The sequence below is a fragment of the Dryobates pubescens genome, chromosome 19 (genome assembly GCF_014839835.1).
Source record: "Dryobates pubescens isolate bDryPub1 chromosome 19, bDryPub1.pri, whole genome shotgun sequence".
Lineage (NCBI taxonomy): Eukaryota > Metazoa > Chordata > Aves > Piciformes > Picidae > Dryobates > Dryobates pubescens.
This window is the reverse complement of record NC_071630.1, coordinates 21,192,425-21,218,180: the sequence shown is the minus strand read 5'-3', so window position 1 is coordinate 21,218,180 and position 25,756 is coordinate 21,192,425.

Sequence of the window (25,756 nt, the reverse complement as noted above, 5' to 3'; positions counted from 1 at the left end):
TTTGTGTCCAGTTTTGATTCTGCAAATTTACGATAAGAGGCTTCTGAAATGTGTAGGAAAATTGCTGCAGCATCTTCTTGTATCATCCAAAGATGATGTCTTTCACTAATATAAAATGGCACTATTCATCAGGCTGTGCTAATTTTACCTGCAGAACATCTGTGGATTACTGCTGGAAGTTGGATACTCTGCTCCAAGACACCTGTGTTGTACACAGAGCATGATGAGGAATGCTTGTGGCTGCTTTCCGAGCCCTGTGGAAGATTGTATGTAGGTCAACAGGTAAGTCTGAAGGAATGTGCCATACAAATGTTGATCGTCGTGATTTAGATTTCTTAATAAGAAAGGTCAAGGTATATAGAGTCAAGGAAGTGTTAGTGTATGAAGTCAAATGGTGCCTGGACTTCTAAAATATACTAGTTGCAGGAACTAGGGTTGTACTAAGTGATTAAACTCTTCAGGGCCGGCTAATGCTATTGCATTGTCTGAGTAGTCTTTGTTAATATCCCCAAATGTACAGGTCCAAGATAAGATCCAAATCAGACCTTTATTTCTAACCAGTACATGAGCACTGTCCCAGTTTCATGCTGTGTCACTGAAGGGTATGGTCCATTGTGCATTTGTGGTGTACACTGGAGATACATGCTTCCTTGTTGAACTGTAACAGACTTTCTAAACACCCAAGACAATGAATCATTTAATTTCCTTGCTGTAGCTTGTCTCACAACATAGCAAAATAGGTTTCTGTTTGTCCCTTGCCCCCCCTGATGAAATAAGAAGCCACATGGACTTCCCAGAGGAACTGCTCCTGGTCACTCTGCTGCTTTTAACTGACCAGAAGGAAGAATTACTGTGGCTGTTAAGATAGTGTGGGAAATGCAGTAGTTACCATTTTTGTGAGGGTGGGGATTGGAAAATGTAGAAATTCCCTGTGGTATTTCATCAATGTTTTATATAGTAACGTATTTCACAAGAAAGTTTCATTTGCTTAGGCAATTAAGAAGCAAACCTTCCTGTTCTGTGTTTGGCATTCTGTCCTAGAACCAAGTGCCTATGGCAAGTTATGGGCTGTTTTAAAATACAAAATGTAAATTGGAAGAGAGTGTGGGGCACACCTGCTCATCTCCCATCAGATAGGCAAGCACTGTGCAAAATGCAAACTGCAAGCAGCTGGAGTGAGGAAAAAAATGGATCAGGGGCACAAAAGCCCTTGTATTTCATCCTTTTCCACATGAAAGACACCTTCCTTAGGACAGTGATGGCAAAAATAGGCAGAGTAAAACCGAATCTGAGAGTTTGTCTGGAGATGGTGGGGAGGGAGAGAGAGTTCACCTATAGGATCCTACCCCAGTTGCTGCTGCTTGTGACGAGATCTGTTTTGCAAAGCTCAGAGAGGTTGATACTGTTTGATAGTTACACCGTATAGAAAGACTTGAGCTTCTTGATGGCTTATTTCTTTGATTTGCAGACATTGTGATTATCACATTTTGGCTGCTGGCCAGTCTTTTCATGCAGGCTTCAGCAGCAGTGAAATTAAAGCTCCAAATTGCCTGTTTGCTATTAATGGAGAGATTCTGCTTCTCTGTAGCTTTCTCTGGTATGGTTACTCCCTTTCATCACGCTAAATGCCGTGCTCTAGTTGTAACATTGGTGAATACCAAGCACCAGTTACTGTTTATTTAGTGAGTGCAAAGAAATGTTTATGTTGATCATTAATTCCAGATAATTATTGCTATTACCTTGTTTCATATGTTCTGCAGGCAGTTGTTATGCTAATAGGTAGGCTAACACATCCATTCATACAAATAATTACTTGCCTGCCTTATAAAATTAAAAGGTTTTATCTTCCCATTCTAATATCTTTAGTCTATTATTTTATACAACCTAGAAACTTTTTATGCAACCATTTTGATTACTCATTTACTTAATGGATGACGGGCAGGTGCCAAATCTGCTTTGCTGTGATAAGTATTTTGGAATTCTGAAACTGATGGGGTTTTTATTACAAAATACCGGCACTTTTTGGCCAGTTAATTTATACTAACATTTGTGGAAGAAACAAACAGGTATGTAGAATTTATTTATTTTAAATCCTTTTTGTAATTAAATCACATTTATACTCCTGGAAGTTTTGCCTTCTAAGAGTTATTCCCAAGAAATGCTTTGATACCTCAGAACTGTGTGGGAAAACTGCTGCTGAGTGCTATTCTGTTCTTTTCTCTGAGCAGTTGAAAGATTTTGCAATGGGAATTTTGTTTGCAGTCTCCTTTGTTACATCCAGCGAAACACAACAGTCTTGGAGGGATTGGTGCATCAAGTTGCACAGTAGTGCAAGTTATTGCAGCTGTAGCTGGTTTTCACCAGGTGTGAAAATGAAGCACTGCATTTCTTCAGGCATTCTGTGTTTTACATTGGTAATTAATCTGAACACATTACTGTAGAGAATGAAATTATTTTGGCAGTATTCAGTAAGAGTCACCACACCACATACAAATATTTCTTGTAGTGATGTGATGATCTGTTGTGGAAGATCAGCCCGGGAGTCATGTTCAGCTGTGCATTGTTCTGACAGCACATTGCAAGGCAAACTGCCTCACAACACTTCACACTCCATGCAGGGTTCTGGTCTCTATGCAGAGAAGCACTCTCTTGGTCCTTTATGTGCACCCTGTCCAAACATCCCTGCTCTTCCATGGTAGCCCTGTGCTGTGGGTTGGGGCCATGCCTCTGCCACCTCAGCCTATATTCAGTATTGTTCATTGTGGAATGTTTTCAGCAAGTTCCAAACTTGGTCTTTCATCCTTGGTCCTTCATCAAGAACCTACAAAACTCTTTTCAAAGCTTTCCAGTCATGTCCATAGGCTTGTGTGCAGCAGCACTTAGGCTGCTGCAGCTGAGAAGTTAACTTTTAATCTATTTCAAACGTGTTAGAACTAAGAAGTACTTGTCTCAAGCTGAAGGAGCTGTTAACCCTTTATGCCCTGTAAAACTCTCTCAGTTGCTGCTGGAATCATAGCAGAAACACAACTCACAAGTCTCCCCAACTATATTTCCTCTCTGTCCTGTTCCTTCTGAGCTCAGGTAGAAGGCCTTGTGCTGATACGTTTTCTTGAAGGCTAACTACCAGTTGTGCCTCAGGCTGAAAATATTTTTATTATTGTGTCTTGGGCACTGCTGACTAAGTTTTTGCAAGTGAGGAAATTAAGGATGTGTTTGCTTACTGGTTTTGAGGGGAGTGGGTGCTGGGGAAAAAGCATTTTGTAAACAGCGTGCATACTCAGACTTAATATATTCTCTTTAATGGTCTTCCTTCTCCCTTAAACTCTATAACAGATGGATGAAATGAGCAACATATTTACAATCCTATTTCTGTAGGAGCAAGAATCCTGAGGAATTCCAAAGGAGCATTCTTCTAAATGCTTTGAAAAGGAGCTTGCATACAATTGACTTAAAGAACATAACCGTGCAAACAGGGGCACATTAATGCAAAAAACACTCTGACGTGGTTTATGTATTTGATTATTGACTCTAAGTTAATATATTATGATTTCATTTCCATTTTAAATAAAACATGTAAGTGCATAGCAATTCCTGGCAGGATGAGGAAGGCAAATAAAAAGAATTGATTTAGCAGGAGTGGTTTGGGTTTTCATGCATAAAATTTGTCAAAGTGAATCAAACCGAACTGTGCCACATTCATTCATATTTTCAGCAGTAAGCTCTCATCATGTGGTGTAGACTAATCTAGATCTCTCCACCTGCCAGTTGTGAGGAGACAAGTGGTCAAAAATATTATCAATCAGTTGGAGCCCGGTTAAGTACTTCACTGTAATTAAACTTTAACAGCATTAAAATTTAACATGCCGTAATTGAAGAGAGGTGATTTCCAGTGTAGTACCTCTAGCCTGTTTGGTGAGCATATTCTTTTATGAATATATATAAAGGTTGCTTTTGGGCTTAATGCCCACATAGGAGTTGATACACAGAGTAGGTTATGGGATCTGTCCCTGGTGTAAATCTGTGCAGGTGCTGTGAATTCAGTGGTGAGACACTAGTGCAGGGTGCCTCAGGACCATGCCAAGTCCATAAATATGAATGCCATCGTGTCTGTTACACCAGCTGTGTAAATCTGAACTATTAACATCATTACTGTGTATTTATCACTGCCAGACTAAGAAAGCTGTGAAGAAACAGCTATGGTCGAAAGCAGTTAATTAATTAGCTTAAAGGCAAGATTGTGGCTGCCTTTAACACAGGCATGTAGGCAGGCACAGACTGCAGAGCACCTTGTTCTCTCTTTCCTGGTTATCCTCAGTTGTCCCCACGCTCACTCCAGCACAGCTATGCGTCCTGCAAAAAACATTTGCAGCTCAAGTGCATTGAAAAAAGAAAAAAGACATGAGGCTACTTCTATTTAAATGAATGAGTGTCTAAAATATGTAAAGAGAGAGGGTGTGGGGGGAGATAGCTCAGTCCCCTGAAGCACTGATATTTATTTTTTCAGACTAGACCTCAAATGGATTTTTTTTTTTTCCTTATGTTTGTGGATTGAGGGCTGGGAGGCCCTGGGTCACACATAGCTTTGTGAGGAGCTATTGGGTTATATTTTGTATCTAGAAAGTACCTTTGAGAGAGGGATTAGGAGAAGAGGTTTGGTATCATCTATTTAGCCAAGGAAAGGCAAAGAGGCTGTTTCTTTCCTCTCACAGGTGGTGTGGAGGGCCTCTGCAGCAGCTGAGAAAATCCACATTTGTGGCTGGAGCATCCATATGGCTATCCAGTTTTAGTTTCACATATAATCATTCAGTAAAGTGCCAAAATCCTACTTTTAGGTTGCTGTATTTCACTGGAATAGTTTCAGACACCTGGGCTAAAGGGCATCCATAAATGACTACAGTGTTTTATGTATGTATTTCTTTTGTGAAATGAATCTTGGAGTCTTATGTGGAGGTTATGATTTCAGACATCATAAATGGTCACTTTGATATTATCTTGTGTCTGGAAATCCATGTTTCAGAGCTAAGCTATCAAGTTTCGTATTAAAAGCAAATAACATTTTGCCACCAGTGTTAGGTTCAAAATGGCATCACTGAATGAGTGTTAAGGTTGTATCTTTGCCTGTCATACGAGATGTAACACTTGTCAAATAACACAGATGACCCTTAAGTGTCTTCCAGGTATCTTGGGTCTAGAGGGCAGGTTAATGTACTGAATATCTATACAGGAAAAATATTTTCTACCTTTTTTCTTTTTCAACTGCAAAAATCAACCTACTATCAGAACAACCTCAGACAGAACAAAAGCAAACCCCAGGAAAAGATGCTACTTCTGTTCTCTTTGTTAAAAATAACTCCCAGACACATGCTTTTGTCTTGGCAGGTTTATTTCAAGAGTAATACCAGGCTGTCATTGTGCTTACTATCCATGTAAAAGGAAAGGTAAATTAAGTGACAGACAAAAGAGGAATCTTAATTAGAAAGTTCTATTTATATCTCTCACATTTAACTTGTAGGTTTGCTAAATATTTTCAGCCTAACAGCCCCTGATCCTGCAATATTATGATGTCTGACTCACAGAATGAACAAAAATCTGTTTGCAGAGGGTCCTTAATCATAGGCAGGCAGAGATTGTTTTGCTTTAGTATTTTTATGAGGGAAACAACTTAGATTCTTTTAAGTATTATTATTATTATTTCCTATGGAAAACAAAAGATTTGCAGTATAGCAAGGATCTTTTCCCCTTTGGTTGGAAGTAAATATTGTTCTTGGACAATGTGGGGTCGTGGAGGAGAAGAGAGGATGCTAAGCTCCAATGCAACGATCTGAACACTCGGCAGAAACCCCTTAATGCAGAGAATAATAATATCTAGCCCTAGGTATTCGTAAATTATACACAAGCTATTTACATATAATTTATGATTCTTATTCTCATGTTATTATGAAAATTGCAATTGTGATTATAGAAACAGCGTGGCTCTGTTGTTGGGAGAGGGATATGTGTATATGTCTCCATTTGAAATATATTGCCGTGCCGTTTCTCCCCCGTTCCCATCTTGAATGTTTGCCCCATCGGTGTTTCTCCAGTGTGAGCATATGGGACTCTTCTCCTTTGAACCATTTTACTTCCATAACTTCACAATATGCTTTCCCTGCTGGAATGTTCTTTGAATCACTCAGTACTGCTCCTTTTTCAGGACGTTGCTTTTAATTTGCATATGTCATACTTTATCCGTACTGCACTTTTCCCCTCACCCCATCCCAAATGGTCCTGCAAGGAAAACGATAGGAACTGTACTCTCAAACAAGCATTTTTCAGAGGAGGTTTGCATAATGGAGGTCACTGGGTGTGGTTCAATATCTTAAGGCCAGGAGCAGGTGGATGGCAGATGATGGGAGAGGAGCAGAAGGTGGCTGCCCACTGCACCTTCTCTCCTTGTGCTGCCTGACAGATTTTTTTTTTTAGGCTTTGCTGCTCAGCTCTGGTCATCCCTGCTTTCAGATTTTGATGTTTTTTCCCTTAGTACTGAAATATTTTTAACTGTTACTGTAGCTGAGGAAGGGATGGAAATTCTTGGAGAGGCTGTCACAGGCAGTGAGAGGCCTTGAGGCAATTTGAGTTTGTTTGGCAGACTTATTTTTGTCTTTCTCACCTTCTTTTGTATTTCCATAGACAGATTTCTGTTTGGGTCACTCTCCTTTTCACTTGTGTTTTCTTTCATAGGCTATTTGTATTCCTCTTTCTCACCAGCATGTATGAGTAGAGTAACAAGTTCAATGGGGTGCCCTGAATATGCCTGGAAGATAGATACTACTGACTGATGTAGTTGACACCTGGTTTGCTTCAGGGAGTGTCACCTGGACACAAGATCTGCTCCCTGATGTCACCTCAAGCCATCATCTTTTAGAATGAGCCCTGTGGCTGGCCTCTGCTGACACTTCAGGGATGTCAGACCTTGATAATGGGGATGTCAGACCTTGATGATGGAGGAGACTGTAGCAAATGTAATTTCTGCTGAGGGCTGTGACTCCAGGCTGCATACTGCTCCTGAGACACAAACGAGGTCTTGCAGCTCTCTGAATTGTCCAGACGTGTGAGAACCATCACTTCATTGCCAGGTGTTGGAAGTTTCTGTGGTTCATGGAGGGGTCTGCAGGTATGAAGTATATTTTCTGCTCTCCTTGCCTGTAGCCTGTAATCCAGTATCTCAAACCCTTTTCCTCATGGGTCAGAAAGGTCCATGGAGCCACTACAAGGAGAAAACTGAATGGTTATTTTTGAATTTGGTGTATGAATGTGGTGGTATACATACCCTGTGGTGATGCTAGAGAGTATCCTGCATTGTTGTCCACTATGGCTGACATTCCACAGTAGTGACTTTAGACCCTAGTGGAGGATGGCAGAGCGAGACAAGTTAGATACTCAAATGCGCAAGCCCAGTCTGATCAAAGTTGAAGGTTACTGTTTGATAGATAAGCTGAGATAAAATCCAAGTGATTTGCCTTAAACTGGCACCTCTGTAGATGTTTTTATAAGCCAAGAAATAAAAATGGCAATATGGCCCATGGGTTTGATGAAATAGTTTTCTGTTAAATACTTTGCAAATGGGATGCTGGGTATATGTAACAAAGATGCATGTTGGAGATACAAGTCTATGGATTAGGACTAAAGCATCTGTTAGTGCTGCCATTACTGGTCCTGAGTTCCACCTGAGCATTCATCCTAGTAAATCCTCTCACTGCAAAATTGTGTTCTGAGAGGATGCTCCAGTTTTGTCCTCTTTTGTCCTTTCATTTGATACCATTCTCCTTGGTCAAGTCATGTCAGAGAGAACTGTGTGTTAATAGCTGTCTAACTGCTTTTCATGTTATGATTATTTCTTTGCAAGTCTGAAACATCAGGGTTTTGTTAAGACACATTCCACTGTAGGCATGTCATGACTGTTACAAGCCTTGGGGTTGATTCCTGCACAGAAGTTTGCCAGGATTGTGGTACAGATTTTGCTACATGCACTTAAGAGCCAGCATCATGCCGTAAATCCACATTTGGTCTGTTGGAGGACTGTCTGGAATCAGAGTTGCCCTAACAGTATTTTCATTGTAGGCTGTTTTTTTCCCCTCAGGTAAACAAAAACTCTTCAACTTAGTGTTGAGAAACCTGTTGGCAAATTTGCTTTATTGAAAATCCAGACTAAATAATAACATTAGATGTTTCTGGCATGCTAATCAAAACTCAAGGCATCAGGACAAGTTGTTTTGTTGCAAAACTTCCTGCCATAGACCAGAAGAACTGTTTGGGCCATTCCATTTACCTTCGTATAATTTTACCAGACTCCAGAGATTAAAACTTTGACTTTATTACTTTCTGCTTTTCTCTCTGAAAGCAGAAAGCAGTGCATACTATCATGAAGTGCTCATAAAAATCCTATAAAATCTTACACTTGTGTTACTTAAAATTCTGTAAAAATCATGTCTTGTGGCTGGGTTGACTCATGACTTGTGTTCTTGGATGTGTTTCCTGGGACTGGCTCCTATAAGAATCAAAACATCCAAAGAGATTAAGGATTGTTGCTGATACATCTAATTAAGTTAATTAATTACTTACACTGAATAACAGGTGCCTTCAGACTTCAAGAGGTTTTAAGAACAAACCTTTGAACATTTTTTTTGTGTTTGAGAGGCCCATTGAAGTGGAGAGCATTTGCTTTTACCTTGTAAGGCAGCTGGAGCACAAAGAGGAGACTTCACCTGTTGAGCACTCAGGAACAGTCATGTGCTTGGCCATCTTAAAGACATTGTCATTGAAGTGACACAGGAATGATGGTTATTGTGCTGTGAAATCCTGAATGGATTTTATACTTATGTTACTTACCACAAAAGAGCTTGGTGTGATCAGTGTGCACCTTCACACCTGTAGATGACCCACCTGATTCAGCTCTGAATAAAATGGAGGTAGTTTGTCTTGACTGGTTTTACGGTGATCTACAATGCATTAGGTTTTCCTAACTGAAAGAGTACACTGTATTTTTTAATCTCTCTATCAGGATTATATTGTTATCAATACTTATATACAGTCCAGGAAGTTTTGAACACGGAGCTTTCCTGCCTCGCACGGTAGTTATAAGATGCTAACCATGCCTGTGCTGTTCAAACTGTACATGCCATAAACTAGAGGGAGACATAGCTGCATTATTTTAAACTCTTTTATTTTACAACAAGAGAAATATCTAATATTAAAACAGTTCTGACAACCTGAAAGCTCGTGCTGTTGTTATTAATGGGCTCCTTAGTAATAGGTGCAGAGCGTAGTGTGCCAGATGCACCACAGCTGTAGAGGAGGGTGCTCGTAAAGGTGACAGGATGGTGCACCGGAGGTTACTAGCAAAAGTGAAAAACCACAGCCAAAGAACTCAGCTGCTCAAGTTTGGCCAGTTTAGTTTTAGCTTTGGGTTTGATCTCTACATTAATAACTGCCTCTATTTCCTTATCTCTCTGCACAGAGTTTCTATTCTTATATCTATTCGTCTTATCCTTTTGCTCTCCACCTCTGCTTACCCTGTGTTTACCTCTCCTGCCAAGAAATTTGGATGTGGGGATTAAAACCAGCATTGAAATAGGACTGAAATCATGCAGGCCCTTTCCTCTGAAGCACTTGAGAGAGGTGGAGATGGCTCTTGTGTGATAGGTCTGAATTTAAATGTGGGCATCTCTTGATTCAGAGTTCCTCTGGGAATGAAGCTAAAACATAAAATAAGATTTTAAAACACAAACCACAAAGAAACTTTCATCCAAGAAATGTGCTAAGTTTAGTGGAAGAGTAAGAAGTTTAGCTTTCAGAGCCAATTGTCTAATAATAATGTTAGGAGACACTTGCTGTTGTAGCAAAAATAAGGTGGTGTCCTTGCATTGTGTACATTTAAATGCAAGTGTTTACTTTTAACTGTCATTTTCCCATCCTATAAAGAGAATGCCAATGCTTTGTACTCACTACAAACCATGTAAAGAGAAACAAAAAAGTCCAGTCATCAGAGCAAGTAAAGGCAGTTTCTCTTTACAGCGTTTATTGCAGCTTTTTACTTTTCTCCCCTCCCCTTGCTCTTTGATAAGAATCCCAGTGGGGAGAGCACAGTATTTGCTGTCTGTAGAGTAGGCCAAGGACAAAAGAGGTGAGAATTTTAGTGCTGTTGCTTGTGTGCCCATCTCTTCAGCTTGTAACTAAACCCTTATCTCTTCTGAACCCACTTTTGTGCAATAGCTTCATGGCAATAAGAATCAAACCTGTTTCCCAAGCATGCAGTGTCATGCTGGCACAATCTTTGATGTATTTGTGAAGCATATCTATACTTAACTTTTGTGCTGCTGAACACTACCTTGAACTTGATTAAATGAGCATGTAGTCTTACACTTAAAAACCCAGCAGGTCAGGTAGACAACTTAAGGCTGGAGATGAGGCATATTTGCAAAGGGGACTTAAGCCTAGGCGAAAGTCACTTGGTATCTATAAAGATTTCAGCTGAGTGGGTGATGAAACATTCCTTCATTGGGAAGGAAAGTCACCTTTCCCTTTCCAATACGTACAGCTGATCTGTGGCAGTGGGCCATGCAAACTCATAGTCAGTCATGGAAATGTTAGGACTCAAGGTAAATTGGCAGATCTGCACACAGTGGCAAGGGCAGTCCTGATAAATTGTCGGGACTTCTGGGTAATATCGGAATCTTGTACACAGCCTTTAACTAAATGAGGACTTCCATGGGACTCCAAGGTGAGGAGTTCTGTGGCGGTGGAGCAAGACGTTGCAGATGTACATTACTCAGTTCTTCATGGAGAAATTTTCTTACATGTTCATTTGCATTTAAAATCAGAGTTGAAAATAAGGCTTTTAGAAACTTTTAATTTCTGTTTAATTATGAGAATTTAACTTCGGGGTCCCTATCTGATTTAAAAGAATAATTAAAATTAAGTATGGCTGGAGTGATTTTTCACAGTTTTTCTGCCTGTCCTTTAGGACTTAAAGTAATAGTAAATTATTTGTGGCTGGGGGTGATCTATATGTAAATTCCATTAAGAATTGAATTTTGTTATAGAGAAATTCAGATTATGAAAATGACATTGCTGCCTTGAACATCAGTAGCTAATAAATGCATTGGTTGTTACCATTACTTCTCCTAATGTCCTCAATTAAAATGATTTAAAATAGTACAATAGATAAGCAAGATCAATTAATTTTATAAGATGATCAAAGGAATGTAGTTCTGCATTGTAAACGCTCTAAATGTGATAATGGCTTTATCAGGCGGGAAAATAATTTGAAGTAGCTTAAACCTTATTCATTTTAGCTCCAGGGGCTTTTATTTGTAGCTAATCAAATGGTCTTTTGTATTTGCTAAGGTAGAGTTTTCAGATCCTGTGCATTAATTTCACAGAGTAAATTTCAGACATTTTTTGAAAGTAGCCAAAAAAAAAAATCATTCTCAGCTATGATCTCGGAGGATCCTGGATAATCAAAGAGAACTCGATTGTATTGATGTTCCAGAACAGGAATAAGTTTTCTGCATTTGCAGTTTTTGAAAACATTATTTTAGATTGCTTCATTGCAGTGGCACTTACTTTATTAAGCTGTAGAAAGCATCAGATGGGACACTCAGGTTTAACCTCTCTGTGACCGATCTCTCACATGAATGGTTAATTATATGGAATTCCTTGGGTATTTCTTATTAAGTTTGTAGATCTGGAAATTAGATATCTGGATAATATGATGACAATACATTCATTGATGACATCTAAGTGTGGTTTTGAAACCATGGATGAAGGAAGTGTCATACTGGTTAACCTAAGGAGGAGAAAGGTTCTTAATCCTGGGAGATTTCCTCTTTAATATCTTAATAACCATCTGTTTGCCATTAGTTAAATCGCTTTGTCCCCAGTGTGCTTAAAACATTCCTGACTACAAGAAAGTGCATGAAAAGTATAAGAAAATTTTGGATGATCTAAGGCACCAAGAAACACCAAAAGTTGCTTAATAGTGAACAATAAACAACAGGCAGTGTCTATCTTCTGTGCTTAGATCCTGTGGAGTCTTGTCTTATAGACACTATTTGAGAAGCCTGTGAGGGATATATTTTGGCAGCTTCATCACCTGTGCAATATAATCCTTAATATTGTGTCACTTGTCCGGATTTCATCAAAGCTTGTCAAGCACTGGAACGGGCTGCCCAGGGAAGTGGTTAGGTCACCATTCCTGGAGGGATTTAAAAGGCACGTAAATGTGGTGCTAAGGGACATACTTTGGACTTGGCAGTGCTAGCTTAACAGTTGGTCTCAATGATATTAAGGGTCTTTCCAACCTAAATGACCCTGTGATCTTTCCAGTGTCTGATTTCCTGATTTCTTATCAAAGGCCTTAGAGGGCAACAAATAAGGTCTACATAATGGAAGAGGCACTTTCTCCTCTTGAGATGTAGACAGAGGAAACATCTGAGGAGGGTGAGAGACAGCCCATTCTTCTCGGTCTGTTAGAGGATGTTTTTTGTTTTGATAATTTGCACTTGAGAATCCTGCTGAAGGCATGGGCTGTGCTCTGATATGTGTCGTATTTTTCAGTGGTCTAAATGGGTTTCATGCATGTTTGGCATCTGCATTCTTTCATCTCTAGATTAGTCTGTGATAAAGCAATCTGGAAACATTTAAGTGGGTTTATTAAAAAAAGTCCCAGCAACAAAACCTCAAGCACACAGTGTCCTGTCTGGAGTGTAGAAGGAGAAATAGGAAATGCTGGTTGGGAAAGCGCATGGGTCAGCATTTCTAACAGCTGATTTGTACTTGGAGCTTTCAATTGAGTGATTCTCATTCTTCCCCAGAGCTTCATTTCCGTTTACCACTCCCTCCCCACTGGTATTTACAGACATTATTCACCCTGCTTTGTTCTGGTAGGCTAAAAAAGGCAAATTTTGTTGTTCTCCTCTGACTCTGGGATCTTTGCTTGATCTCTGATTGTTCTAGTTTTATCCTGTCACTCCAGAGCACAAGTCACCAGACCAGCGCACAGTGCTGCTGCTGAGAGTTTGCTGTGCCCTTTATGCTGAGATCTGTCCTTTGCTATCTCTGTTAGAGGTACCATAGGATCGTGTCTGTAATCTAAGGGACCCTTGTGCTGCTTTGTCTTTCTCCTTGATGTGGTTAGCAGAAATGTTTGTGCAAGCTATGGTGTGCACATACATCATGGAAACTTCATAAAATTGTGGTCTTAATGTTTTTATAATCACAGTTAGATACAGTGGCTTTAGGTGCTCTCTAGACTTACCAAACAAATACAAAGTCTTGCTACTGGTGGAATGTTTTTCTCTATATCACCACTGTTATTTCCCCAAATTTTTTTAGCTTGCAAAATAATTTTAGTTAGGGAAAAGTGTCAGAATCTGTATTCTGAGAGTATAGCAAGTATGGAATTGATTTCCAATCAGGAAACCCTCTGGTTGTGTTCCCAGGCTCTCTGCTGAAGCCAGGTGCTTGTGTTGCTCTGGACCATGGTTAGGTAGGCAATCATCTGTAGTTTGTATGGGACTTGTTTTTCATTTCTTCTGCATGATGTCTTGCAATATTCCAGCTGAAGCCTCAGCCATAATGGACAAAGTGCTGGGAGCACTTTCTGTGCCTCTACAGGCAATGCTCCAGTTAAAACTTTTCCTTGGTGTTTCTAGGGCTGCTTCTTAATAATTAATAGTTTGTGCTTGTGTACATAGTGCACATCTCTAATATTTTGCAGTTGTCTTCAGGTTTTTGTGCACACTTTCTGTTCTTCTATTTTTGTTGTTATTGGAATAATTGAGGAAAACTGAGACCAAGGCAGAAATCTCCCTGGGATCAAATATAAAGGTAACCTGAACAGGACTACTCTTTTAAATCAGATCTGTGTCAACCTTCTATTTTAGTCTGAACTCTTTTCCTGAAATTGTGCTGCCAGGCCTTTTTGAAGTGTCTGCCAGAAGCTGTGGTAAAGCCCAAAATACCTGTGTTGTGTTATCCCCAGCATCAACGAAGCTAGAGGTCAGTCAAAGAGGAGGAGTTTTTGTGGCTTTATTGGGTCAAAATCAAGTTTACAATTGGACTTGATTTTAAGGGTCTTTTCTAACCTACACAGTTCTGTAATCCTACATATGGCCTAGTATTTTGTCTCCCAACACTGGCTATAAGCAGTTGAGAAGTAAGACTAGGGTGGACGTATGTTACATCCTAACTATATTCTCTAAAACCTTTCAGCTCAGGGAAGACTTTAGCTGGACACATAACCTTCATGTGCCACCTTCTCTTCCTTCCACTGTAATGGAAACTGGATCAGTCCCCAACTATACACTCTATTCACAGTCTTTACAAGCCTCTAGCAAATCCCCCTGACCTCTTTTGCTGTTTGTTTGTTCCTTTTTGACTGCTACTGAGCACTGAAGGTTGATTATTTGTGTGTGTGTGTGTGTATTTAGCTATGTTAACACCAAGTTGTCACTCCTGAGCAAGTACTGGTCCCCCAGGTTCTGCAGGACCACTTTCCAGTTACAGTTTCCCAAGCCTATAGTGTTGCAAAGAATTGTCATGGCCAATGTGCAGGACCTGGCACTTGGCCTTGTTGAATCACAGCATTGACCTCGGCCCAATCTAAGTGTCTCTGCAGAGCCTTCCTACCCTCAAGAAGATCAACACTCCCACCTAACTTCTTGTCATCTGCAACTTTACTAATGGTCCACTCTAACTCCTCATCAAAATCATTGATAAAGATGTTAAATAGAAGTGGTCCTAATACTGACCGCTGAGGAACACAACTTGACCAGCCACCAGCTGGATTTAAGTCCATTGACCACCACTTTTTGGGTCTGGCCATCCAACCAGTGTTTTATCCAGCAGAGCACATGCTCATCCAAGCTATGACCAGTCATTTTTTTAAAGAGAATTCCATGGCAAACAGTGTTAAAGTCCTGAGTAGACAGATGGCTAGAAATAGTTCCAGTATGTAAACTGTTCTTATTGAGTAAGATAAGATTCCAAATGTGTGCTCCCTTTGTTTCTTACAGTGAGAAGGTACCATTTGGTGTGCAGGTTGAAGAAGGGGAGAAATGTAAGGAAAATGAGAGTAAAGTATGGGGAGATGGGAAAAGTCTGCATTATTGCAGCACAGGAAATATACAAGTCTTGAGGAATGGGCTAATTAGGATTTTGCCTCTCCAGTTTATTGAAGGAGAAAAGTCTTGTTTTTCCTGCTGCTCCTCAAGACATTACTATAACTATATGCCACTGAAGGGTCACATGCACACAAATACATACACGGGGAGGAGGTGTATCTGCATTTTTAAGCAGGCACATGAAGATATATGGTAAATAGAACAACTCAAGAAAAATATTTGCTGATAGTGGATTGTCATCATCCCTGCAAGCTACCTGAAAAATTATCTTCACCACACAGCAAGTAGTAAAATTTCTATCAAGAGGAGGGGGTATTGTATTGAAGCAGTTGTTTGCTCCATGTCCTTGCATTCAAATTAAGCCCTCTAATACAATGACCAAATGAAATAAGCTTGGGTCAGTCACACAACTCCAGTGCGTGTTTGAGCTGAAATACTGCACTTCATCTGCAGTGTAATTCCATTTGTGCTATTACATAATTAAATTGAGACTTGAATCATGCATTTTAAAAGATTATGTGACCATATGCAGCTTGAACAAGGGCCAACTTTTGAAACAGTGCTCTTTTCTGATGCCTTTATGTTAGATTTGTTGAGGGATAGGTGTTTTGTTAAGCTTATTTTTGGAGGGAGGGGAGTTGTGTTGTTTGGTTTGCCTTGTTGTTGTTGTTTTAAATAAGAACTGGATGTTGCCAACTGTTAATAAGTTAATATGATCCATACGTGCAGTATTTCTTTATACAGTTCAAAATCAGCTTTGGAAGAGGAAAGGGAAAAAAATACCAACCAACCAAAAAACCCCAAACAACCAAAACCACCAAACCTAAACAAAAGCACAACTAACCAAACAAAAACCAAAACAGCTTGTGAAGCCCCGAATGTGTAAAGCATGAAATAATGACATCCCCACTCATATGGGAATGTAAACTAAAACTGCAGAATGTGCTTTATCAAATCATACTCTTAATTAGGTTTTAGCAGAATGCTTTATAGTCAAAGTTTTGTTGAATAATTTAATTATGAAACAGTACACCTGATTTTCAAACCGAGCCAAATGATACCGTGTGAGATAATCAGGCAGCATGAACAACTGATCTTTTACATACTTCTGTAAAGACAAGTTCTTTTGGAGAGGAAAAATGAAATCCCCCCAGAAAACTTCTCCTTTCTTTTTTTTTCCTCCTCTTATAAAATCCTTCACCTTACAAACTCTCTGGAGTGGCCTGGCATGGTAAACTGTGGCAAGTGACACAATGGAGGCAAGCCAGGGGCACCGCAGAGACGTGGTGAAGTGAAATTGTTGCTGTAGGGAACTGGCTGATGGTGAAAAATCCTTGACTTCCAGTCACTTTGGTTAATTTGGTGTCTTCAGTTCATGAGGTTTCAATGCTACCTAGTTTGAGCCTGACTTCTAGCCTGTATATTGGCTGTAATTCAAACCCTGGGCTCTACCTGAAGCTTCCTCTAGCTCCAAATGCAGTTTCTTCAGACCTTTATAAAAACAAGAAGTGCTTGTGTTGATGAGGCTTTTGAGACAGGCCTGGTGGGGAGCTGGAGTACGTCACCCCATAATGATATGTTAACAGAAGTCAGTGTTGCTGAGCAAGTAAGGTGCATTTGGTTTTGTTTGTTTTGTTGTGGCTTTCCAGTTTTTTGGACAGAGAATTCTCTCAACTAGGTGTGTCTGTATTCCCAGGCATGTTCAGATAGTACTGGAGTTTGTAATGCTTTGATATAACCAAATGGATGCCCAAAACCATGCAGTACAAACATTGTGGAACAGGTGAATGCACACACCTTCTGGGAGCAAGGAACCTTGCTCTCAATTTCCAGTACTACTGTGTCCAAGGAATACCAAGAGCATTGGTCACTTGACATGCAGCTTGGTGGATATAAAAATGAAAGATTTAATGAAGGAAGATTGTATTCTGCATTTCATTTTTGCTATAAATATTGCCCTTATTCTGCACAGGTTCATATGTAATAGCGTTTGACCAAATCCTGAGAAGGTTAGAAGAAAATACTTGGTGATGTTGAGAAACCACCTTTTTTGGTAGGGTTGCTTATTCTTGACGTTGTACTATCACAGTGAGGTGTTGTAATGTCATGCTGAACTCCATCACAGTTATGGAAACGTCTTTTATTAATTTCTTATGTCCTGCATATGTATCCTGTAGACTTTGACCAACCGTGTCATTCCGCCTGCCAGGGTGCTTTCTTATATGCAGTAATGCAGTGTTGTGGGGGGGGGGTCTATACCCAGTTAAAATATTTTAATGTTTCTTGGAATGAAACATGATGTATAAGCAAAACAGCACAGTACATTATATTTTTAATTTCAAGAAACAGGATTGTTACCAGTAATCTGCATGCTGGTGAAAGGGAAAGTCTCCGCTGTTCACGGAAATCTTGGATTTGAATGCGGCCTTAGCTGAACTGTTCAAAACCACAGCTCCTCTATTGCCTGTAATGCTGCTTCATTTGAGGGCTCTGCAGATTACCTGGCTGGCTCAGATCCTGTGATGATTGCTACTGTCTTCACAAAAGTCTGTAAGAAAGAGAATGACTCTTCCACTGGTGCAGTGCAGTCTCAATGAGAGAGCAAAATGGCCTGGTGGCCATGCCATGTGATGTGGGAACATATCGCAAGGGGACCAGGAGCCCCAGGTATGGTGTACTCTGCTCTCATGCTCCTGTTAGAAATAGCAAACTGTAGAGACTTGTCCTAGAATCTTTCTGCACAACTTTTGGCATGTCACTGAAGAAGTTAAATTTCCTTGATGCTTTTTCTAATCGATGGTGATGTGCAGGGTCTGACCTTACAGTGACTGAATCATGCATCAATTTCTTGATTTGGGTTTCCTGGTTTTATTAATTTAGAGCTCCAAGAGAAGATTGCTACATTTTTTTTGTAGCTAAATGTTTACCCTCTTGGGGAAAGCTCAAGTGTGGCGACTGGCCTCAGAAATCCTGTGGTTAGAATTCTATAGGGGATATAGTTTTACGTATAGGATATAGGGGATGATTTCATGTGAGTGGCAAAGTTCTCCTCCAAAATGCTACTGTAAATTTCTGCTGAAGGTCTGCTGGTGAACTTGTTTACTTTTGGAATGAAAAATAGCTTTGAGAAGTGTTGAATAGTATAAGCATCAGTCTTCAGACTTAGTATCTGGAGACTTCAGTGCTATTACTATTATTTTATCTATTTTGGCTCATGTACACTTTACAGTGGTGGTGTTAACTTGAGAAATATTTTATCCTTGGTTTGTTAAAGTCTGCATTTGGAAGAAAGAGTTAGGAAATAAGTAAGTAACTTTTTCTTTTGTTCCAGTTGAGTGAATGCTTGAAATGCAGAAAGGTTAAAAATCTTTCCACGTGCTTGGTTTACAGATGGCAGTGAGGTGTGCACAAGAGCAGTATGTATTATTGCAAGGATGGAGTCTCCTCCCAGTTTTCACTGAAACTTTAGCTTTTCTTCTGAGTTGTTTCCATTATATGATTTAACCAGATTTAGATGATTACTATTACTGCTTGCAGCCTAAAACTTTTTCAGTGGATGTTTTTTGACAATTGACTAAGAATTTTGGTGAGCCATTCTGTACAGCACAGAAGGAATAATAATGAATAAAACAAGACAGCATATCACTGAAAATTGGAATGTAGTTAGTGTAGTTATATATTTAATCTTACTACAGAAAAAGTAAAAGGCCTTCATTGTTAAGGCTGGAATGAGTATTAATTGGCTTTTACATACAGGTAAAAAGCTTTCTGCTACTGAGTGTACAGGCAAGGTGAGAAGAGGGTGAGGAAGCTGGGGTTGCTTAGCCTGGAGAAGAGGAGGCTCAGGGGAGACCTTATTGCTGTCTATGACTGCCTGAAGGGAGGCTGTAGCCAGGAGGGGGTTGGTCTCTTCTCCCAGGCAAGCAGCACCAGAACAAGAGGACACAGTCTCAAGCTGTGCCAGGGAGGTTTAGGCTGGAAGTGAGGAGAAAGTTCTTCCCAGTGAGAGTTGTTGGCCCTTGGGATGTGCTGCCCAGGGAGGTGGTGGAGCTGCCATCCCTGGAGATGTTTAGGAAGAGACTTGATGGGGTGCTTGGTGCCATGGTTTAGTTGATTAGTGTTGGATGATAGGTTGGACTTGATGATCTCAAAGGTCTCTTCCAACCTGGTCTGGTCTATTCTATTCATATTCTAGGACTTCAAACTGGCATCAACAACTGATTGTAGTGCTAGTTTCTGGAACATTGGTACTCTCCAGCCTGGGGACGCAGCTAATCCTGCAGATAAGGCAATAGCACAGGAGAGTTCACAGCTCCTTCATTAGGCTGCGCATAGAGAAAGCAAGTGATGAGGTAGTTGAAGTTTAACTGCAGTGTTCTTACCGAAAAAGACACATGCCTAATAAATCAAATTTTTGTCCTCTGATACTTGTTATGGATACTACAAGTTCATATTTATCTTTAATTCGCCTTTCCTTTCTCTTCTGAGCATATTGGTCAAAAAAAAGTGTTATAACATAACATGCTTTGATTATTCTTTGAATGCCTCCTCTTCTGGTTTGTGTGTTGTTTCTGCTTAATCTGGAACAATGTTAAAGAGAAAAAAAAAAAGTCCCATTACATTTTCATTAATCTTTTTCAAGATTGCTCTTGCATGCATATGATTGTCTTAAGCGTCTTATGAACTGGTGCGGCTAAGACATCCTCAAGGTTGTTCCAAAAGTTTCATAACTGCATTTTCAATGTTTTTGCATCACATTAAATAGAGAAAACCACAGCATTTTTCCAAGGTTTGCTTGGGTTTCAGAGGTTTATCTAGTCATTATCGGTCTTTAAATACAGTCATCATCATAAACGCCCCTCTGTTTCCGTTTACTCTGCAGAGGTCAAAAGATGAGGTTGGTTTATGAGCTTATTCTGCCATGTGTCACTATCAGCAGTACAATAGAACAGCAGGATGGAGAGGCAGCTCTCACCTCTCCATTTATTACTCTTGTCAACTTGGAAAGGATTTTTTACCTTGTGAAAGGCCCATCAGCAATGAATCAGTGAAGTGAAGACGACAGTTGATTTGTGAATTCAGATTATATGAAGTGACTAGGCTTCAGTGGACTGTGTAGATAAAGCAACTGTCATGATAAGGTGGCATGTGCAATTCCACAAAACCAAATTTATTGCACATTTGAGGAAATCATCCTATTTTAAAATGCCATAAATTTGAAATTGAATATAAGTTATACCCTTGAATTTTGATTTATATTTTGAATATTTTTAATGTCATGCTAAGTAGCATAAATTCAATGCTAGGAGTTTATGCATGCCTTTTTTAAGGGTCATTTTGTCTTTTCTTCTGAATATGTTATCACATTCCTGATATTTTATTCCAAGCAGAAAAGTCATTTTATTTGATATTTAAGCTTAATAAACATCAGCAAAGATCCGACTGTGGTGGCTAGAATAAGACAGGCAAAGTTTATGGAGAAAGGAGAGGGGCAACGATTTTCCTCCTGTATGCAGACACCAACACACGCTCTTATTAGTAGCAAGTGCTGTGTTTGTTGTCAGTATAGATTTCCAGCTCATTAGTGATATAAATGCCTCTCAGGTGTTTAATAGAGGACAGTGAATAATTTCACGGCCTTGCAGCATTCATTCATTTGACCTTTTCTGTAGCACTGATCCTTAGCACTCCTAGGGCTTGGTTTTGGTTATGAAGGCAAATTCCTTCAGCACACCCACTCTCAAGTCTGCCACGATTTGGGTGTGCTGTGTCACGCTCCTCATCATGGGATGTTTCAGAGGTGCTGCAAAGCTCAGAGGTTTGGGGTGGAATGTAGGTATGGACCCGTGCAGTTTGATGCCACTTAAAGGAGAACAGGACCTGGCACAAGACATAAGAATATATAGTGAATAACCTTCCACTTCTGGTGGATATACAAAGTGCTGTGGAATATCCATTACCTGTTTTAAGAGCTGCCAAATGCTATAGGATTAGGCAAGGAATAAGCAGTCTTTTGAAAATATTTCATGACAGCTTTACATTAAAAAGAGTTTTAGGTTAAGAACGTAACACCTGCTGGACTGGATCAGATTTGGATGGTTTCTCTGACGTTGGTCTGCACCAGATGCTTACAGAAAGCTGCAAAGAAACCTATAATGGACAGCTATGGAAAAGGGGTCAACTAGGGGATTTTATTTCTAAACCGATGCATCTAGCAATTGGCTTATGGCCTTGAGTTGGAGTTTTAGTATCACTTATAAATGTCTTTTTCCTTTCTGGTATAACTGTGGATGTTCTTATTATTCACATAAATGTCTAAGCCTTTTTGAATCCTGCTAAGCTCTTGGCTTTAATAATACCTTGTGACAATGAATTCCACATGTAAATTTGGTAGTATATAGCAAGTACATTAGAGTATGGATTTGCTGCCTTTAATTTCACAGGGCACTTTTTTCAAAGGTTGGAGCTTTTGAAAACCCAAGCCTTCAGAAGGCACACACAGCTACAATAATGACTTTAATATGTTTCATTATTTATTTTTCCTCTTGCTTTAAAGTCACGAAACACAGAAGTTCACAGGGTCTACAGTCCATCTTAAGACAGACCCTTTCTCTTTTACCAACACATCTGGGCCTATAATGTCACTTCAGAGAGACGCCTTCTCTCATAGCCCAGTCCTGCAGAGTTTAGCAGAGACTTTGTGCCTTAGCTCTGCCTGTTTTGTTGATGATTAAATTTTAGGTTTCAGCTTGGACTTTAGAAGGCAGCATACTTCAAAGAATTGTTGGTTTGCATAAGCGTCCACATGTTTGGACACTTCCCAAACATATGGGTTTCTCTGAATCGCCTCTGCCCATAAAATGAGATGGACATCTTGAGCAATTAGATTTTTCCTCTGATATTCTTAATGTCAGCAAGTTATAATCTTTAGGTAAATGTGAACAAAGATTAGCTTAAGAGTGGGTGTTATTTACCTGACAGTTTATTTGGAAGAGGTTTGTGTTTACTTTCTAGCTTGGCCTCCTACAGGTTCGTTATATCTACTGGCAAGGATACAACATGTCATATTTTATGTTTGTATCATTTGGATGGCCAGCTGATGCATGTGAATCTGAAAATGAGTCCTATGGAGAGAACTTCTTGGGAGCTATTGTGGCCAGAAATCTCTCCTGGTATGTGCCAGGTCAACATTTCCTAAGTATGTTCTAGGCAGAGCTGGCTCTCTGATGTGGTTCAGGCTTCTGACCTTTCAAACAAGTCATGGTTGCCATGGCTTTCCAGACAGCAATAAAACCTGTGGTAAAATTCTACCTCCACAGTTTAACAGGAACATTTAAATCACCTTCTAATTCCACCATGGCATTTATGAAAGCATTCAGAAAAAAGACCACAGCGCCCCAAAATGTCTGTAGCTTGTGGTCTTTTTGCTGATGTGGTATCACCAGCTGGCAGAGATCCAGTGCATCTGCTGTGGGTTGATGTTTTGGTTGCATTTGTACCTGAAATGGATGCTCCTTTCATCATCCCCAAGCTCCAACTAGCTGGATGTGCTGGTGAACTGCAGCTCAGGAACAGAAGTATGGGTTAGGAGACTGGTCCAGAAAGAATCTCGAAATGCTAGAATAACAACCCTAATGATCCATAGGACTGTGAGTTGTCTCTTACTTAGAGGCAAGAACACAATTTTACTGAGAGGAGGAAGGCAGAATGAGTTAGAATCACTAATATTAGATCAAGGAATTTCAGGTTCTCTGAAAATAACAAATGTGTACATCAGATCAGTGGAATTCTGTTCTATATATTGCTAACTATAACTGCTAGGCTGTTATGAGCACTGGAGAGACTATTATTTGCATGGTTATGGAAAGCCAAAAGTATCAGCTTTATAGAGGTCTTTGTATGAACTGTGGTGAGAATTTGGAAATTGAGAAAGCAAGTCAGTTCTTTTTACTAGTTCTCACCATTTTAAAACTAAACAGTGTTTATTAAAGGAAGAGAGGAGAGATGGGGAAGACTAGTCTGCTTTGTCTATAAGCATAGTCCGTAAACTTCAAGCATGCAAGAGCACAAATACTGCAAAGAGCACAGCATCCTTGCACACTTACTACTTGGGCTTTCTAGCAACAAAACACAGCTGCAACTGTACTGTGTGCTGTGCAAGGGATCACAAAGCTGCTCTTTGCTCCAGGGGTTTACAGCTGGAACAGCACAGAAGCAGCACAGGGAGGCAAGGAAAAGGCAACTGTATTGGTGAGGTTAAAAAGCTGGAAAGTAATTTTTCTCTTCCTGTTGGCATTTTGACAAATCACTTCACAAAAATCTTTGTTTCTTCAAACAAAGCACGTCTAGTATTTTTCTTTCCTTTAAATCTCGTTGTGCTTTAGAACTGCTCTTCAGCTGAAACGCGGTCCTGTGCTGGGGAGGACGGATAGGGCAGCAGGCTGGATGTTGCCACTAGAATGTAGGTAAATGAGAAAACACTTGTGCTTCTCTTTTTAGGGGCTGGCAGCTTTGAAAACTAGCTTTCATGTGAATATCAGAAACTTTATTGCCTTGACTTGAGTGACCTCATCTACTAGAATGAAGTCATTCATCGAGCCAAGAAAGACAAACCTTCGTTCCAGAGAATTAATCAAGTCCATCAAGTACTCTGCTTACATCTTATCTCCAGCCAGTGAGAGAGCAAGCAGTTAAAAACTTGACAGCCACCAGATAGCCTCCTGTTCTTCGTGTTATGCTAACATCAAAAAGGAGCAAAGAGGCTTCCAAAAGCTCAAACTTGCTACTGGATAAGCACAGCTTGACATAATTTCTGACTTGGGGATTACATTGTTTCAAATCAAGGTATTTCTTGGAGAACAAAAACATGGCATTCCAGTGAACTTTAGCTTTTTTTTTTTAAAAAAAACAAAACCACCCAACACCAAAACTATTAACTCTGCCAGATAGGAATGCTGAGCACATAATTGCTCACCCTGCCTTTTCATCCCAAGCTATCGCAGAACCCATAAACATTCCAATTAGGCAGCCAATTAAAATGAGAAAGAGCCCTCCTGAATTATACAGCAGTTGGAGGCTGTTCTGCCTTTCTAGTTGTCAGCCAGTGAAAGGTTTTTATTGCATTTGAACTGAAGGAGGTGAAAGAATTAAGTGAAACAGTGATGTTTGAAAGGCCCATGTGAAGGGGCAGAGCAGTGATAATGGTTCTCAGCACTAGTGACAGGGAGCCATTAGTAAGCTATGAAAAGCTTTGTTATGCTAAGAGATGGACATTATAAAAGGTAGAAGAAAGAAGTTACTTATAAATAAAAAACCCTTAATTTTGTTATTACTGCTATGGCAGAGATGGTATCATTTGAAAATCTGCTTATTTCATGCAATGTTTGGGGGATTTTATTTAAAAAGGGATTATTTTTCATCTAAGCTAATGCTGGCCTGTTCCCAGAGTCTGATGTGGAATTTTTGCAGGGTAAATGATTTTCTGCACAAATGGCATCTATTGAGATATCTGATAGCAATGGGTATGTCGTTTTGCAAAGGTCGATTATAGGATAAAACTTTCCCTTCCTTGTTCTCCATGAGGAGGTGTGGATTCTTAGTAGCTCTGCTTATGCATGGTAGAAGTCATCCTTGCTGTGCTGGTTTATGCCCTTGATTACACTGTTCTTGACCTTTGGGTGATGGCTAAAGTGGTTCCATACACCCTGAACTACCAGTGTGAATTTATCAGCAAACCTGTGGTTTGGCTTTTTTTCCCTCCTGAGGCATACCCCATGCCAAACCACAAAGAAAGATGCTGTTCTCTGGAACAACCTCACTGTCTTAATTTCTTTGCCTTTCCCCATATTCTTCACCTGTTAAATGCTTTTGGCAAGGTTTCACCCCATTAGCTGGACAACCATGGTTGTATAAGGAGGGACTGAATGAAGAGGCAGCTGGGGTGGATAGGTAATAGAGAGGTTGGTCCCTCCTATGCCTCAGACATGTCTGAACAAAACTGTGCTGGACTGAGTAATTTGTATTTTTCCTTGGGGCAGAAACAACTTATTCTGTATTCTTCTGAGTTCAAATGTTCTTATGTTACTTAACCTGAAATAGTATCCCTGCAATGTGTCAGTTTAGTGGCAAATTATGTCAATTGATACCACACCTTTTTATTTTTCCTCTCATGTTGAATTGTTTCAAAGTTCAATGCTTAGTTTTTCAGTCAAGATTCATCTCTGTTCCCTCTTAATTTGCTCCATTATCCACAGTGCTTTCTGTCTCCTATTCTGTTCCTTCTTGTGTGCCTGCCTGCCTCTTGCTTCCATTTCTCCCATGTTTTCCATTTTCTCCATTAGTATTAGCTGTGCAGCCATTGTCTATGTAAGGGACGCAGTGCTGCAACCCTTGTCTGAGCAAAGCTCGGTTGGGATTACTGCTTCCTTCTCACACCTTTGGTTTCCTGGTTGTCACCAGTCTGCTGTAATGGGTCCTTCTCCAGAGCTGTGGCTACCACCAGAGATCTCTGACCAGCGCTTCAAGGCAGAGTGGGATCTTGGCCCCAGGGCAGGAAGGATACTGACAATGTTTAGCTGTGTCTTCCTGAAGAG